At 46.9% G+C, this 18,121-nt stretch overlaps 8 non-coding genes across 8 annotated transcripts; 4 read left to right on the forward strand and 4 right to left on the reverse strand.

The window, feature by feature from the left end:
* Window positions 1-3,956: 3,956 nt before the first annotated feature.
* On the reverse strand, window positions 3,957-4,038 carry trnas-gcu (transfer RNA serine (anticodon GCU)). The gene has a single exon. It is a non-coding gene; the product is annotated as a tRNA-Ser (tRNA).
* A 4,068-nt stretch (window positions 4,039-8,106) lies between these two features.
* On the reverse strand, window positions 8,107-8,178 carry trnad-guc (transfer RNA aspartic acid (anticodon GUC)). The gene has a single exon. It is a non-coding gene; the product is annotated as a tRNA-Asp (tRNA).
* Window positions 8,179-9,374: 1,196 nt separating this feature from the next.
* On the forward strand, window positions 9,375-9,447 carry trnav-aac (transfer RNA valine (anticodon AAC)). Its single transcript has one exon. It is a non-coding gene; the product is annotated as a tRNA-Val (tRNA).
* A 574-nt stretch (window positions 9,448-10,021) lies between these two features.
* trnah-gug (transfer RNA histidin (anticodon GUG)) lies at window positions 10,022-10,093 on the reverse strand. Its single transcript has one exon. It is a non-coding gene; the product is annotated as a tRNA-His (tRNA).
* Window positions 10,094-10,294: 201 nt separating this feature from the next.
* trnae-uuc (transfer RNA glutamic acid (anticodon UUC)) lies at window positions 10,295-10,366 on the forward strand. The gene has a single exon. It is a non-coding gene; the product is annotated as a tRNA-Glu (tRNA).
* A 442-nt stretch (window positions 10,367-10,808) lies between these two features.
* On the forward strand, window positions 10,809-10,881 carry trnav-cac (transfer RNA valine (anticodon CAC)). Its single transcript has one exon. It is a non-coding gene; the product is annotated as a tRNA-Val (tRNA).
* Window positions 10,882-12,431: 1,550 nt separating this feature from the next.
* Window positions 12,432-12,505, forward strand: trnat-agu (transfer RNA threonine (anticodon AGU)). The gene has a single exon. It is a non-coding gene; the product is annotated as a tRNA-Thr (tRNA).
* Window positions 12,506-15,697: 3,192 nt separating this feature from the next.
* LOC138236261 (U4 spliceosomal RNA) lies at window positions 15,698-15,839 on the reverse strand. Its single transcript, XR_011188554.1, has one exon. It is a non-coding gene; the product is annotated as a U4 spliceosomal RNA (small nuclear RNA).
* Window positions 15,840-18,121: the final 2,282 nt, after the last annotated feature.

The raw sequence follows: 18,121 nt of genomic DNA on the forward strand, positions 1-18,121 counted from the left end.
CCCCTGCACTCTTACTCCTTAAAAACCAAAGAAATGAAGATATGTAGCAATCACATTGCAACAGGGCTGACAGTGACTTAATGCTTATACTAGTGGACTTCTGGTACCTTTAGGGTACGGTGTTCCCTGAAGGGCTCTCAAACCCCGCATTTCAGATGCCTAGCTGTTTCGCTGATGTGTTGCACCTCAGAATCACTTTTAAACCTTACCTCTGGTATCTTTAATCCCTATTGCTCAACGCATGGTGAAAGTATTGCATAAATGTGTCTGAAAATGAGCAATGGGCACCTGAGAGACTCATTTGCCTGTTTCACAAATGATCATATTTGACTAGAGATTCTGTTTGGGATTCAGTTGTGCATTCTGACAGCAATCGCTTTCAAAAAACGATACATTCTGGATGAGGTCAAGGTGCAGGAACACTGTATTTAGGATGTGTTTGCACTTATTCTGTCTCTAGCTTCAACACAGCGATATATGTATATGCTCACTGATTTTTCGGTACATGCCCAGGGCAATAATCATTATGAGGATTTATTTCCTGATGTGCTAGGGGTAGTGTTGTGAAATACTTCAACACACTGGATCGCAGGTTTAAACCGCCTGCACTCTTACTCCTTAAAAACCAACAAATGCAGATATGTAGCAATCATATTGTAGCTGACACTCATTTGCCTGTTTCACAAATGATCATATTTTACTAGAGATTCTGTTTGGGATCCGGATGTGCATTCTGACAGCATCTCCTTATCGCGGCTTTGCCCTTCTTGCCTCTTTGGACAATATCTCCATCTTGTGGTCGTTATTGGTAATGTCTAGACAACATCTCCATCTTGTGGTCGTTGTTGGTAATGTCTTCTTATGCCCTTATTTATTTTAATTCTCTATTAGTTGATTCTAGAATCTCTACAATGGAGATGAAAAAATCAGTTTTATAGCAGACAATATGACATTATTTATAGTCCAATTAGAAACTTATTACCCTGTTTTTAACATAATAACAAATTAAAATTGATTAAAACTAAGTTTGGAACACCAGGGAACATAACAAATGATTTTTAGGAAAACCATGAGGTTCTCTGTGTCCAATGCCTGCAAGGGGAGAAAGCTAGAATCCTTTGATTTTTTCAAAATTTGAAAATAAACATCATATAACAACAGCTTTCATTCCTAGGAGTGAAAAATAACCATTTTTGAAGACATAGTAGTTTCTAAAACACTACAATAAAGTTAAAAACATCAGTTTTATATTACATTATTTTTAGTGAAATTAGTCATTTATTGCACTATTTTTAATAAAATCTCTAATTAAAAGTGATTAAAATTAAGTTTGGAACAACAAGGAACACACAAAAAAAAGATTTTTAGGAAAACCACGAGGTCCTCTGTGCCCGATGCCTGCAAGGGGAGAAAGCTAGAATCCTAAAAAAAGGTAATCAATTCGGATTAGTTTCCTTAGAGCTGGTTCAGAGTTTGCTCAAGAGTTTACCTTTCACAGATGCGCAAAGAAGAATGTTGGGGGTGCACGCTTCAAGGCGCCTTACAGCTGTAGGGAGTGATTTGAGACGATTCGTGGCGTGTGCTCATTCCCATATACCGTACGCCCCGGGGTGCAGTGCTAGGATGACGTACAATACCGCTTGGGCACGTAACGGCGTTATATGCAAGTGCGGGACGTGAGGGTTTTGCGTTTGTTCGTTTTGTTTTGCTCTGCTTTGCTTTGTTTTGCTTTCCATCGCGTTGGTAAGAGCATAAATAAAAAGGCGATTCCTGTGTCGACCACTAATGTAAGAGCTATTTCAAGTGCGCCGTGGTGCGGCTTTTCAAATGCTTAACAGGATGATTTTGCATGCACGCGTGCTTTCATGCAGTCGTGTGTGCAACCATGTCTGCTTACGTGCAAACGGGCGTGGTTTCATGTATGCAAAAAACTTTCCTGGGCTCTTCTGAAGCACATAAAATTATTTGGAGATATACATTTGTCTTATTTTCCTCTTAGGCTCTAGAATTGATAACTTTTTTTTCATTTTTGGCATTTTTCATCATTTTCCAGAAAGTGGTTGCAAGCCCGATATCATGCGAAGAAACTTCAGGATTCCGGGATCAGTCAATGGATTTTCTTCAAAGTTGGATTTTTGCACTCTGTGGACCAAGAGATGTTGTTCTATAATGTTTTTTTTTTTCAAATTTAAAAATATCATTTTTTCATGGAGATTTGAATGGGATGGATTCACCCTCCTTTAGCCAGGACAGAGCTCCAGGAGCCTGGGTAGGATTCTAGCTTTCTCCCCTTGCAGGCACCTGGCAAAGAAGACATCATTTTTTTCCTTAAAATCTTTTTTTTTTTGTGTTCCTTGTTGCTCCAAACTTAATTCTATTCACTTTTAATTAGAGATTATATTAAAAATAGTGCAATAAATGATTAATTTCACTAAAAATACTAAAAGTAATATAAAACGGATGTTTTTAACTTTATTGTAGTGTTTTAGAAACTAATGTCTTCAAAAATGGTTATTTTTCACTCCTAGGAATGAAAGCTGTTGTTATATGATGTTTATTTTCAAATTTTGAAAAAGCAAAGGATTCTAGCTTTCTCCCCTTGCAGGCATCGGACACAGAGAACCTCATGGTTTTCCTAAAAATCATTTTTTATGTTCCCTGGTGTTCCAAACTTAGTTTTAATCAATTTTAATTTGTTATGTTACAAACAGGGTAATAAAGTCTTAATTGGACTATAACTAATGTCATATTGTCTGCTACAAAACTGATATTTTCAGCTCTATTGTAGAGATTCTAGAATCAACTAATAAAGAATTGAAATAAAAAAAGGGCATAAGAAGACATTACCAACAACGACCACAAGATGGAGATATTGTCTAGACATTACCAACAACGACCACAAGATGGAGATATTTTCCAAAGAGGCAAGAGGGGCAAAGCTGCGATAAGGTAAAATCATTTTTTGAAAGAGATTGTTGTCAGAATGCACATCCGTATCCCAAACAGAATCTCTAGTAAAATATGATCATTTGTGAAACAGGCAAATGAGTGTCAGCTACAATATGATTGCTACATATCTGCATTTGTTGGTATTTGAGGAGTAAGAGTGCAGGTTTAAACCTGCGATCCAGTGTGTTGAAGAATTTCACAACACTACCTCTAGCACATATGGAAATAAATCCTCATAATGATTATTGCCCTGGGCATGTACCAAAAAATCAGTGAGCATATATATATATATCACTGGGTTGAAGCTAGAAACACAGAATAACTGCAAACACATCCTAAATACAGTGTTCCAGCACCTTTGACCTCATCCAGAACGTATCATTTCTTGAAAGGGATTGCTGTCCGAATGCACATCTGAATCCCAAACAGAATCTCTAGTAAAATACGATCATTTGTGAAACAGGCAAATTACTGTCTCAGGGGCCCATTTCTCATTGTCAGACACATGTATGCAATGCTTTCACTGTGCATTGAGCAATAGGGATCAAAAACACCGCAGGTAAGGTTAGAAGTCATGTTCTATGATCATTTCTTTCAGCATTAGGGACTAAATATACTAAACGTATGATGCTAAAATGTTATTTTTACACATATTAATGTAATAAATGATTGCTTATGCTTTATAAACAAATCTAATTATAATAAAAGCTTAAGTTTTGTATTTATCTTGTACCATAGAACATGATTTTCTTTGTATTTCAAGCCCACAAAGTGTCCAAATGATGCACCTTTGACCTCATCCAGAACGTATCATTTCTTGAAAGGGATTGCTGTCCGAATGCACATCTGAATCCCAAACAGAATCTCTAGTAAAATACGATCATTTGTGAAACAGGCAAATGACTGTCTCAGGGGCCCATTTCTCATTGTCAGACACATGTATGCAATGCTTTCACTGTGCATTGAGCAATAGGGATCAAAAACAGAATGGAAACAGACATGGAAACCAACGAGGATGGGATTTGAACCCATGCGTGCAAAGCACAATGGATTAGCAATCCATCGCCTTAACCACTCGGCCACCTCATTAACAAAACTGGGCTGTCCCAACTGGGTTGGTGCGCTCCAGATGATCTTTTTCTTTTTTTTCCCTTGTACTCGAGGGTCATTTTCCTGTTCCACATGCGATTTCAACATTTTCCTTGGGAGATGTCAAGCCAGCAAGCCACTGCTGTGGTTCAGTGGCCAGCGTGGAGTTCAGTGGCCCTGTTGTACACAGAAAGCACATTGAGCTCCTTGGACATGAAAAGTTCCAGATAAAAGCCATTTGTCATCCTTTCTCTTGGTGTCGATGTTGCTATTGTATGTAAAGGTGGCAACTTGCTCAGCGAGCAGGCGGAGCACACACCGAATGCAGATGTGTCTGAGTGGTGTGTCCAAGTGGCTGCAAAAGGACAGCACTCCCGGGGCGCTGTGGCTTAGTTGGTTAAAGCGCCTGCCTAGTAAACAGGAGGCCCTGGGTCTGAATCCCAGTGGATAACCGCCTACGGCTAGACTTAATTAAATGCAAGTATTCATTTCCTGTCTTTAACACGACTTGTTTTTCTTAAAATGGATGCAACTTGCAAAACATGAAATACAAACCTTGCTAATCAGCGCTAGCAGCTGGCAAAAAAAAAAGAAGTCAGCAATGTTTTTTTTCTTTAACCTTAACCCTGCTAATGGAGAAGAGTTAAACGACCGAGTCTATGCAGCTTAAACGGTGTGCACGTCGGGTTCTTAGCTGAAAGGGTGGTAAATCACGCTCACCCCAGTCCTTAATCTTTTAAAGAGGATACAAAATTGAACCTAGTCGCCACATCACATACATCCTGTTCAATGATAAAAAGGTAACATCTATCCTCGCTCCAGAGTAAATCTCACGTTGAGGGCATATTTTTTTTCACTTTACCGTGAATCGGGCTCGGCTGCACAGAGGAGAGAGCAGAGCAATGAGGTCACGGGGACAGGGGAGTCACACGCTGGCTGTTTGAACACGCGGAAGATCACTGAGGGATCCACAGTATATGGACCCTCCGTGCGCAATCAGTCCGCACTCCGGACTCTGAATCCTGCCATCCGAGTTAAGATCTCGGCAGAACCTGAAGCACAGTTCCTTCTTAAAACGTAATCTGGTGAGCATTTCTAGAATCGTACTTGTATAGATGCAGCCTTTAATGTGTTGCTAGGTTAAAATTGATGACTTCTTGTATTTCAGTAGGCAACTGCCCTCTTGATTTTGGATTTAATTTCTTTATTACAGGGGCGCTTTTATGAAGCCAAGGGACCAGGGAGCTGCCCCAGTACTGGGATGGCCAGTTCGAAATCATAGAAACTATTGTCAATTCCAGTCCCATGTCAGTGCGAGCAGGGATTTTGACATCTTGTTTTGCTATGTTCTGCACCAACAGGCAGGTGGCTCAGCCATTCCGTTCCAGTCTGGGGGTTCAACAGACTGCTAGGTTCAGTCTGATAAACTGAGCTGATGGTTGGAAGAAAACCATCTCAGCGTCCATTCTCTGTCCCTTCTTTAGGACAAGGCGTACCGGAAACCCTGCTGTTGACGCAGGAACGATCAGGTCCGATTCGTTTACTACCTGGCAGGCCTGAGGAATCGTCTGACCTGACCGAATGTTCTCGGGGTCACCGCTTAGAGAGTGGGCATCTGGGTCCACCCGTTTCCACAGCACACTGTTTACTGTGTCCAGCTGGGCGCCCAGTCGAACCAATAGGTCTGCACCAATGCAGACCGAATGGGTCAGCTGAGGTGCTACCTGGAAGTAGTGAGCAAACTTCCTTTTTCCGATGGAGATGGAAGCTACACAGCTTCCTTTGCTCCAAATGGACCTATGAGGTGGGGGTGCCCACCACAGAACCTGTGACTGCGTCACCAGGGTCACCTGACAGCTTCGCGACAGGTCCTCGAACAGACCTTCACTGATTATGGACTTCTCAGAGCTGAGGCTAAGAATTACATCATCAACCTGCACTTCTGCCACCTGGACCCCCTCCCACCACCATGGGGTGGTAGTCCTGGACCCCCTGAGGTACCAGGGTGCACAGAAAGGACTCCCATTCATTACCGGACAGGGAGATCCACTCTTCTTCAGGGATGAAAAGGGGGTGTGCTTTACCTGGCGGGTCAAGCAGCTGCTCGGAGCACTGCTCCTGTAGTTGGGAGACCGTGGGAGTGCTGGCCTGGGCAGGACTTCCCTGTAGTTTTGGAAAGCAAGAAGAGACATTTATTCTCGTCCAGAGGAACCAGGAGGAACCTCCAACTCAGCTATAGTGTTCAGTGGGCACTGTGTGATCACAGCATAACCACTGAATCCCCCTTTTTGCTGTGCAACAGGCTTAGGGTTTTTGACCTGAGCCCACAATTTTCCACGCTGGCAGTCCACCAGAGGCTCCAGCCTGTCAAGCAGGTCTTGGCCAATGAGTAGTGGCTCTGTTTTTAACCTAGAGATGTAAACAGGATGCACCACGTTCATTGGCCCGAACCTAAGTGCCACCCACACTCGGTGTGTGATCCTGGCATGATCCTGGGTATAGCTGGAAATATCTATCTTACACGGTTCTACCTTAAGTCTGATGCCTTTTCCTTTCGCTACTCGTTTGAGCTCGCTGAGTAGATCGGCTGACATCAAACTAATTTCAGCCCCAGTGTCAATCAGTGCTTCTCTATCTAAGACGTTTTCAAGAGAAACCTTGATATAAATACGCCTTGCTTTGCCTTTCTGGCTGAGATTCCCTAAGAATTGTAGGAAGCCTGCCTTTTCTTTGACTTCAGGGGCGGGGTCAGCGCCCAACTCAGAGTCACAGCCTTCTTCCAGACAGGAACCCTCCCACCCAATCAGATAGACTGAGGGAGGGGCTTGGGACGGATCCCCGCCTCCTCCAGTGAGAAGGGGCGTGGTCCCCCTAAGCTCATTCACACTTCTGGCATTCGCTGCGGAAGGTTTACCCTGTCCTGATCTCTCAGGCAGGGCTTGTTCAAGCCTGGCCAGGCGGGCTGCAGTCGACTCCCTTCGTCCAGTCTTATGATAGACTCTGCCTGAGCCCTTGCCTTCCCCGTAGCGCTCACGGCGGCTCTGACGCTTAGTGCGGTCCTGCCTGCCTATTTTGCGCCGGGGCTTAGCGGGGCTTACCTTCGGCAATAGGATTTATACTCTCCAAGATGATATTTGCACTTTCTGGAGAGGCGATTTTCTCCACTTCAGTAGCCCGATTTCGTCGATTGCGTGGAGAGGGCTGTAGAATGTGGCGCCGTCTTTCCTGCTCCGTCCATGACAGGCGTGCTGGTCTCTGGAGAGAGAGCACGGTCCATCAGCGCACCCCAATAAAGGCACTGGAAGCAGCTGAATCGCATTGGTGAAGCTCAGCGCTGGGCCGCTGGGCACATCTGACCACAGTTTCCGTAGTGTAGTGGTTATCACGTTTGCCTCACACACGAAAGATCCCCGGATCGAAACCGGGAGGAAACAGACCAGACTTCTTCTGTCACCACGCACAAAAGGGGATTGGGGATTCGCCTAGTGCTGTGATCGAACAGACCCACTCACCTCTTAGTGTGGCGGGATCTGCACAGTGCATGTCGCAGCGCATCCTGCTTTCACTTCAATGCGCGTCCTGATGTACCCCGGTCTCCCGCGTGACAGGTGGGGACAGGTGACAGGTCCACGTGACAGGTCCTATACTAACGAGGAAGACATCGCTCTCTCCGACCCCCGGCATCGTGTCCCGACCCACCGTGCTGGAAGCCGACTCGTGCTGTGATTCCTTTACGGAGCAGAAATGACAACCGAGGAGCCGAGAGATCATTTCAGCATTTCGCGTCTGAACGGAAAACACAAACGACCAACTCAGAATGATTTGCCTTTGACGCTTATCAAAGCGTTCTTTGTGCATCGAACAGACCCACTCACCTCTTAGTGTGGCGGGATCTGCACAGTGCATGTCGCAGCGCTCCCTGCTTTCACTTCAATGTGCTTCCTGATGTCGAGTCGTGTGCCGTGCGGAGGCTCTGAAAGCGAGAGCAATGAAAAGGTGCACGACGCTGTGTTAGAAAACAGAGAAGTGAAAGGCAGTCCTTTCTCTAAGGAGGTAAAAGAAAAGCTACTCCCCGTCGGGGAATCGAACCCCGGTCTCCTGCGTGACAGGCGGGGATACTTGCCACTATACTAACGAGGAAGACATCACACGCTCCGACCCCCGGCATCGTGTCCCGACCCAGCGTGCTGGAAGGCGACGCGTGCTGTGATTCCTTTACGGAGCAGAAATGACAACCGAGGAGCCGAGAGATCATTTCAGCATTTCGCGTCTGAACGGAAAACACAAACGACCAACTCGGAATGACTTGCTTTGGACGCTTTTCAAAGCGTTCTTTGTGCACGACAACTGCGCCGCCTAGCAGATACAAATGGGTTGTACAACTTTGAAGTAGCAAATGGAAGAGGGCTAAGCCTCCTCTCTTTTAGCCCAGGTTCGATCTGTCTCCCAGAATCACCAGGGCGCACGCACACACACACACCCGTGCCGTTGAAGTACTCTGCTTCATTTCTAAGGGCAACTCAACATTCACTCCTACCCCGAGTGCAGAAAAGACAGCGTCTGCAGCAACAGCAGCTCAGGTCTCTGCACAGGAGCTAAGCTGCCCCCATCTCCTCTGCTCTGCGGCTCCTACGGAGTGGAGTCCTGCCTGGAGCCGTGTTTGCAGGCGGCGGCTCCCCGCACCCTGTCTGTGCGTCGTGTCCAAGAGCTCCTGGGAGGAAGAGAGAGCCCTCCGACTCGGGGGCTTTTCCACGGTCTGTGTGAGGAGGGGCAGGTGTGTCCAGCAGCTTATCGAGCGGAAGCCTGGGGCGGCGGAGAGCTGTGATCGTGCAGACCTTGAGGTGTCACCTCTTTGTCTGCTTTCCCGCCCTCCCTCCGCCCAAGCTCTGCTCCAAAGTAGCCCGGCAACCCCTCACACCTGCACGTGTCACAACCTAAGGTGTGGTCATGAGACACCCATGGGGTGTTGTTCTGTTCTTGCTAATTGTTTCCTGCCCGTCGCAGGCAGGAGTCCATGCGAGGAAGATGCGCTGGACAGAGCTCAGAGGGCGCACCTGGGTGGCTTTCCTTCTGAGTGACGTTCCTGCAACACTCTCCCGCTACTCTTGGTGCGCTCATGCCGCAACACAGGAAGGCTGGAGCAGGTGGCTGTGGGCTCTGTGCACCGCCGAAATAGCTCAGCTGGGAGAGCGTTAGACTGAAGATCTAAAGATCCCGGGTTTCGGTGTTTTGTTTCATCGCGCCCTTTGTTCCTCTCTCCAGCGCCCCCTGCCTAAAGTGACGCGTCCCTTTCTCAGTCCGAAACGCAAGCGAGACACCAGCAGCAGTCCCTGCAGGTTTCCGTGGTGTAGCGGCTATCACGTTCGCCTAACACGCGAAAGGTCCCCGGTTCGAGACCGGGCGGAAACAGCCTCGTTTTGCACGCTCCTGTACTTCACAGAGGTATTGAGCGACCGGTCATTTGTTCCCAATGTATTTCCGGTGCCTTCATGCACTCTTGTACCAAACGCACGTTCCTTCTGTATGCGGAGCCGATCATTTGCAATTGGGCTGTGCCGACAGATCAGGACGAGCTCTGTCGGCTCAATAGCAGCGCAGGACCTGCAAGAACAACAGAAAGATTAGCATCCAGCGGGGGCTTCTTAGTGAGCCCAAGATCTCATCAAGAATCGGCTCCAGCAACAGGGCTGGGCGCATTGTTCCATTCTCCGACCACTCTCGGTGTAAACAAGTCCCTCCTGGTCTCTGCTTGAATTGCACTTTCCTGCGTTTGCTTTGGTGTAACTGGCTTCCCCTGCATGGGCGAATGTGAAGAAGATCCTTAGTAAGTCATTGAAGAAACCCGAGAAGAGGTCGGAGTGGTCTCTGTCGTTCATCAACGATCCAGTCAGGCAGTACTCCTCTGTAAAGCGCCGTTCGTTCACATCAATTGGCTTTTTTTTGCCTTCATTCGTGCAAGTAGTAAAAGCAGACGCCCCTATTCTGCCGTGACCCGGATTCGAACCGGGGTTGTTGCGGCCACAACACAAAGTACTGACCACTATACGATCACGGCGAGTTACCGATACACACGTGGCAGGGCGGAAAAGGCTGTGCTCTCTTCGTGTGACATAATTCGGGAAAGTCCTGACGTTGCATTTCAACTGAGCCCCAGTATACATCGACCCTTCGACACTCTGAGTGACAGCTCTCTTGCGTGTTTTCTCATATTTATGTAGTTTGCTTGCATGATGCCCGGAACAGCAGGGTTGTGCACTCCCATATGGTCTAGCGGTTAGGATTCCTGGTTTTCACCCAGGCGGCCCGGGTTCGACTCCCGGTATGGGAACGTGTCAATCTTGCCTCCTGCTTTCCAAAAGATCAGCACTGTGTACGAAGGAGCCGCATTAAAACTACTCAACGTGCGAGAAGAGGGGGCGCTTGTTTCCAGCCGAAACTTCTCGCGTGTGAGACGAGCTGACCATCGCTGCAGGAGGTGGGAGGGTCACTCTGGTAGACAGGGCTGACCTTCGGCAACAGGATTTATACTCTCCAAGATGATATTTGCACTTTCTGGAGAGGCCATTTTCTCCACTTCAGTAGCCCGATTTCGTCGATTGCGTGGAGAGGGCTGTAGAATGTGGCGCCGTCTTTCCTGCTCCGTCCATGACAGGCGTGCTGGTCTCTGGAGAGAGAGCACGGTCCATCAGCGCACTCCAATAAAGGCACTGGAAGCAGCTGAATCGCATTGGCGAAGCTCAGCACTGGGCCGCTGGGCATGTCTTACCACTGTTTCCGTAGTGTAGTGGTTATCACGTTCGCCTCACACGCGAAAGGTCCCCGGTTCGAAACCGGGCGAAAACAGATTTCTTTTGTCGCCACGCACAAAAGGGGATTGGGGATTCGCCTAGCGCTGTGATCGAACAGACCCACTCACCTCTTAGTGTGGCGGGATCTGCACAGTGCATGTCGCAGCGCATCCTGCTTTCACTTCAATGCGCGTCCTGATGTACCCCTGTCTCCCGCGTGACAGGTGGGGACAGGTGACAGGTCCTATACTAACGAGGAAGACATCGCTCTCTCCGACCCCCCGGCATCGTGTCCCGACCCACCGTGCTGGAAGCCGACGCGTGCTGTGATTCCTTTACGGAGCAGAAATGACAACCGAGGAGCCGAGAGATCATTTCAGCATTTCGCGTCTGAACGGAAAACACAAACGACCAACTCAGAATGACTTGCCTTTGACGCTTTTCAAAGCGTTCTTTGTGCACGACGACTGCGCCGCCTAGCAGATACAAATGGGTTGTACAACTTTGAAGTAGCAAATGGAAGAGGGCTAAGCCCCCTCTCTTTTAGCCCAGGTTCGATCTGTCTCCCAGAATCACCAGGGCGCACACACACACACCCGTGCCGTTGAAGTGCTTTGCTTCATTTCTAAGGGCAACTCAACATTCACTCCTACCCCGAGTGCAGAAAAGACAGCGTCCGCAGCAACAACAGCTCAGGTCTCTGCACAGGAGCTAAGCTGCCCCCATCTCCTCTGCTCTGCGGCTCCTGCAGAGCGGAGTCCTGCCTGGAGCCGTGTTTGCAGGCGGCAGCTCCCCACGCTCTGTCTGTGCGTCGTGAAATTAATTAATAACGTTAATAAATTTATAAAGTTATAAATTAGAAATTAATAACGATATAATTATATTCATGTACCGCAACACAAGAATAGTACACGCTGTACATTGTCTGTCGATAATGTTTCTGTAGTGCTTTAGTGGGTTAGGTTTCTGACTTCCATGTCACACGGTCTATGATTGAATCCCATGGAACTATGACTTTATTTTTTAACAAACATTTCTTTGAAAAAATGAAACGTTTCCCTTGGTCAGAGATTAAATAAAACCTCACTTTTTTAGGTTTTACTGTGCAGAGTGAGGTTTTACCTCACTTTTTTTGAGCAGAAGGTTTACTGTGACCTGAGAAGGGCCGGCATCCAATCACGGTGGTAAATACACACAAGCTCTCACTCATCTGAGCTACATGGCTACCAAGATGATCTCGGGTGCGCCGAGCTGGTACGGAACATATTGAACTGATCGACGGCGAATTGTCTCTCAGACAGGCTTTTCACCTCTAAGCTCCCTGACTGACAGTGATCAGCTAGGTAGTGAAACAGTCAGCTGCTTCTAAGCCTTAAACAGCTGCATCTCGGCGCTTCCACGGAGAGATGATTTGAAAGCCGAACATCACCCATTGGGAACACCTTACTATCACTAGTTTAAGAGACTCTTAAGGTCTTGCAGAGGTGCCTGTCTAATAGCATGCGCTTTGCAAGCTATAGGTGTTTAGGCTGAGGCAGAATGCCTGTTAACAAAATGTTTTTCTAAAGGTGTGTCCAAGTGGCTGCAAAAGGACAACTCTCCTGGGGTGCTGTGGCTTAGTTGGTTAAAGCGCCTGTCTAGTAAACAGGAGATCCTGGGTTCGAATCCCAGCGGTGCCTTCTTTGTTCTGTCTTCTTGAACAGTACTGGTCATTATGGACAACCGCCTACAGCTAGACTTAATTAAATGCAAGTATTCATTTCCTGTCTTTAACGCGACTTGTTTTTCTTAAAATGGATGCAACTTGCAAAACATGAAATACAAACCTTGCTAATCAGCGCTAGCGGCTGGCAAAAAAAAAAGAAGTCAGCAATGTTTTTTTCTTTAACCTTAACCCTACTAATGGAGAAGAGTTAAACGACCGAGTCTATGCAGCTTAAACGGTGCGCACGTCGGGTTCTTAGCTGGTAAATCACGCTCACCCCAGTCCTTAATCTTTTAAAGAGGATACAAAATTGAACCTAGTCGCCACATCACATACATCCTGTTCAATGATAAAAAGGTAACATCTATCCTCGCTCCAGACTAAATCTCACGTTGAGGGCATATTTTTTTTCACTTTACCGTGAGTCGGGCTCGGCTGCACAGAGGAGAGAGCAGAGCAATGAGGTCACGGGGACAGGGGAGTCACACGCTGGCGGTTTGAATACGCGGAAGATCACTGAGGGATCCACAGTATATGGACCCTCCGTGCGCCATCAGTCCGCACTCCGGACTCTGAATCCTGCCATCCGAGTTAAGATCTCGGCGGAACCTGAGGCACAGTTCCTTCTTAAAACGTAATCTGGTGAGCATTTCTAGAATCGTACTTGTATAGATGCAGCCTTTAATGTGTTGCTAGGTTAAAATTGATGACTTCTTGTATTTCAGTAGGCAACTGCCCTCTTGATTTCGGATTTAATTTCTATATTACAGGGGCGCTTTTATGATGACAGAGTCATGTTCAGGTACTTTGCTTGATGGAGGAAGCTCATTTCGGACTCTGTGATCTGCTCACCTGGAAAGGTCTGCTGTACTACTACAAGAGAGAAGTAGTCTGGAAGAAGGGACAATTTTATGATGCTTTGGAAGGTAATGTTTTTTTTTTCTTTGAAATCGAAATGAATCAGAATAGCAGTGCAAAAGACAAACTCTTGGTTTGGTTTAAAGAGATATGGTTTTAAAACAGACAACATGGAGAAAACAGGTGTTTCTCACTTTTGGAAAAGAATGGACCGGGGGTAATATTTTACTAGTTGCAGGGCTGAGCTCACTGGGTTACAGTCCTGCAGTGTCACACCACGTCCAGTGGCGCAATGGATAACGCGTCTGATTACGAATCAGGAGATTGTAGGTTCGACTCCTACCTGGCTCAGGTCATTTTTAAACGCATCGGGCTGCTCCCTAAGTAGTCTGTGCTACTTACTGCATTGTAATTGCACCCAGTAAGAGATTTCCTTCATGTAAATGAACTGCACCTGACAGCTTTAGAAAAACACCTGGGCTCAGTACGGTGCTGAGAACTCAGCGTTGCTGTTCTAATTAGCACGCACTGCATCGGCTATGAACCCGAACTTTTCAATTATTCCGATCAGTAAGTCAACACGTAGTCCACATGAAAGGAAGAATAATCTCTTGTCTGTCTCTTGCTTTTATAGAACTGAATGTCCCTGACAATGTACTGTTAGTTTTAATTGAAGAACGGCATTTGTGTTCAAATATACCAGACAAGTTTACGTAACTGCTCGTGCGACACTCAGTTGTAATTAGTCAAGAAATAAAGTCGAACAACAGCTGCGGGTTTGATTCTGAACGTACAGATGCAGCCATTCAAAATGGGTGAGGTATTTCGCGGATGGATTTCTAGTCCATCGCTTTAACCACTCGGCCACGACTACAGCAAGCCCCACCGCCGTTGCGTTCTTGCTACATTCTTACCTGGATCGCGAGGCGCCGGCGGAAGCCTATTTCAAAGTCGTTCTCCGTTTCAAAAAAACATTTCCAAAATACAAGCCTTGCAGACAGACACGCCTCAGAGGACTTAAGGGTGGCTTCATGTCGGAATGATAAAGTCTCCCCGTCCGGACATGAAAATGCCACTTTGTTACACACACAAAAAGAATCAACAACAGAGAAATGCCCACAAGCATTTCAAAAGCCGCACCACGCCGCACTTGAAATAGCTCTTACATTAGAGGTAGACGCAGGAATCGCCTTTTTATTTACGCTCTTACCAACGCGATGGAAAGCAAAACAAAGCAAAGCAGAGCAAAACAAAACGAACAAACGAAAACCCTCACGTCCCGCACTTGCATATAACGCCGTTACGTGCCCAAGCGGTATTGTACATCATCCTAGCACTGCACCCCGGGGCGTACGGTATAAGGGAACGAGCACACGCCGCGAATCATCTCGAAACACTCCCTACAGCTGTAAGGCGCCTTGAAGCGTGCACCCCCAACATTCTTCTTTGTGCATCTGTGAAAGGTAAACTCTTGAGCAAACCCTGAACCAGCTCTAAGGAAACTAATCCGATTAGACGTTACTTTGACTCATCTTTTTACGCTCAGTGCTGGATTGCTCAAACTCTTACAGGGGATTCTGAGCGGTGTCTGCATACACGCAGTCTGATACGGGTGCTGAAAGCTTGAGCTACTCTCAATGTCATGCTGCCTTTCCCCGGAGTAAATCTGTTACATTGAAAGAATGCTTCTCGCAGGTTCAAAAAGGGACCCTTGTTAATTGGAGAAATCAATGATTTCGAATGAATTCTGTATGCGTTAAAAGACAGCTATACACAGAAAACATGCAGGACACTGCTCACGATGTTTCCCGAGCCGAAACACAGTGCGTTTTTCCAAGCCATTTGACAACGCCCGCCCACTGAAAACTGCAGCAGATCGTGTAAAGGCGTTCAACTTTGTAACTACTGCACGCACAGGAAGCAGAATAAATTCCTCTTTTCAAACTGTCAAAGGTTTGCTTTGCGAACGCTGCAGGACATCGCACAATCTCTTTTGAACGGGGACAAACGATTTCTTATGGGGCGCAGTAAGTACAGACGTTTAAAAAGCTCCACTCATGCCGACGATGCAGCATGAAGAAGCGCAACCTAACGTTTGACAGACAAAAGCCGGGCGCCGCTACGAGCAATATGAAATCAAACTGACAGCACACGGCGGTTCGCGCTGACTCAAAAGTGATCTCGACAGACGCTGTTCTCTGCATAACGCTGAAAGAGCTAAAGAGCGTTTCTGTTGAGACGTAACAAGCTCGTTTCTTTCTACCATGATGTCACCATGACCAAATCTGTCTTTAAACACCTTGCTCAGTCTCTGACGAGACTGTCAAAAATTGCTTTCGCCGATTGTATTGCAAACCGGCGGAAGCAGGGTATTGGGAAAAGTTTTCAACTAGCAATAATCGCGCCTCGGCTAAACCTCACAGGCTACGATACTGCCACTGCGCAAAGCTGACGGTTGCCAGGCAACCGCAGGGATCCTATGGAAATTGTTATCGATCGTCTCATGGCATGTCGTTGCTGTAACGCTTCATATTTGTCGTCTTCTTCTTCTAGCTTGAGGTTTTGAAGAATTTCATGACAGACAAGGGCTCCGTCGGGAACAAAGGCCGTTGTGAGAAAACAGTTGCTTATTTTCAGCACCAGAAATACAACCCTTTAAATACAAGATGACAGAACAATGACGAAGGGCATGCCGGGAGGAACTCATGCACTACAGTGGAAAGGGGGCGGGCACGTACAGTTCACATTCAAGCCACAAGTACTCTTCTCGGATGTTGCACAAACAAATCCTAACGTCTTGAAAGCATTGCAGCATGTTTGTGTCCCACTTCCCGTGACTGCAGGACGACTGACACGAACGGACAAACACAATCTGTGGCGTTTAGCGTGACATAGTCTTGCAGGCATCTTGCTGTCTCACTGCAATACTATACCGCTGGAGGAAACAGTCCATCTGGCCATGCAACTCATTTGAGCGTTGGTGGTATAGTGGTGAGCATAGCTGCCTTCCATGCAGTTGACCCAGGTTTGATTCCCAGCCAACGCAGTGGTGAATATTTTCAAATGCTGTCACAAGCCTTGGATTGTGACTAGCAAAGCGAAGCCTTCTGAAAGAGCTAAAGCACTGCAAAACGGAATTGAGGGAGAATCTTACAGGGGATTCTGAGCGGTGTCTGCATACACGCAGTCCGATACGGGTGCTGAAAGCTTGAGCTACTCTCAATGCTGCCTTTCCCTGGAGTAAATCTGTTACATTGAAACAGCCCCGGGAGTGCTGTCCTTTTGCAGCCACTTGGACACACCACTCAGACACATCTGCATTCGGTGTGTGCTCCGCCTGCTCGCTGAGCAAGTTGCCACCTTTACATACAATAGCAACATCGACACCAAGAGAAAGGATGACAAATGGCTTTTATCTGGAACTTTTCATGTGCAAGGAGCTCAATGTGCTTTCTGTGTACAACAGGGCCACTGAACTCCACACTGGCCACTGAACTACAGCAGTGGCTTGCTGGCTTGACATCTCCCAAGGAAAATGTTGAAATCGCATGTGGAACAGGAAAATGACCCTCGAGTACAAGGGAAAAAAAAGAAAAAGATCATCTGGAGTGTGCCAACCCAGTTGGGACAACCCAGTTTTGTTGACGAAGTGGCCGAGTGGTCAAGGCGATGGACTGCTAATCCATTGTGCTCTGCACGCATGGGTTTGAATCCCATCCTCGTCGGTTTCCATGTCTGACATGTGTGACGTTGGCCCTCCTGTTGTTTGCTCCAGATCTAGAGCTGTACATTTTCTAGCGGTGGCTGAACATGGTATAGTAGGCTAACGTCGGTATCGAGCAGTGACAGTAACAGTATTTACGTGCCGCTGCTGCCAAGTGGCTCTGGGTTGAGACCGCGTTTCCACTTACTTGCAACGCAAACGGAGAAAGCGATTTTTGACAGTCTCTTGAGAGACTGCGCTAGGTGCTTAGGGATAGACTTTGTAAGTTCCCCCTGGGATGGTGGCCTCTCAAATAGTTTGTGATTCCTCTAGACGTTTATACAGTAGAAGCCTGCTTCGTGGCTTAAATCCAAGCTAAGGAAACGAGTTAGATGTCTGATGCAGAACTGCGAATTCAATGAAGGGGAACACTACAGTACATTGCACTGTATGTGTGAGGAAAGCTGCCCCCTTCTGTCCCTTGTCGACCGAACAGAGTACTGTAAAGGATACCGCCAAGAAACTTTAGGATGCTGGTTGGAATCCAGCTCCAAAGAAGCCCCTTTGGGTGTTATGTCATCAAAAAGTAAGAACAGCGAATCTCCCTTTGATCAAAAGCGCAACAGAACTGTTTTCCGTGGAGCAGCTTTCAGACCCGCAGACCTGTTTTATTTGTAGGGCAGGGCGCATTCCCAAATGCGAATCTCCTGTTTTAGAAATGCTTTGGGCGGCGTGAAGTGAAAATAAGAAATGGGCTCCAGATGCACATGGAAGCAATCAAGTGTTTCATCCGAGCTGTTTCAAAGACTGCTCAAGAGCTTTCCTTTCACAGAGGCGCAACGATTAATGATGGGGGTGCACCCTTCAATGCGCCTTCCCAGTGGGCATTGATTCGTCGAATATACGTATATTTACAGCGAAAATACGGCTATACGTATATATACGTCGCCTCGACGTATAATCTACGTCGAATTGCAACCATAAAATCGACGACATGAATAAACGCATATATAACATCGAAAACACATC

This window comes from Lepisosteus oculatus, unplaced genomic scaffold (assembly GCF_040954835.1).
Source record: "Lepisosteus oculatus isolate fLepOcu1 unplaced genomic scaffold, fLepOcu1.hap2 HAP2_SCAFFOLD_88, whole genome shotgun sequence".
Lineage (NCBI taxonomy): Eukaryota > Metazoa > Chordata > Actinopteri > Semionotiformes > Lepisosteidae > Lepisosteus > Lepisosteus oculatus.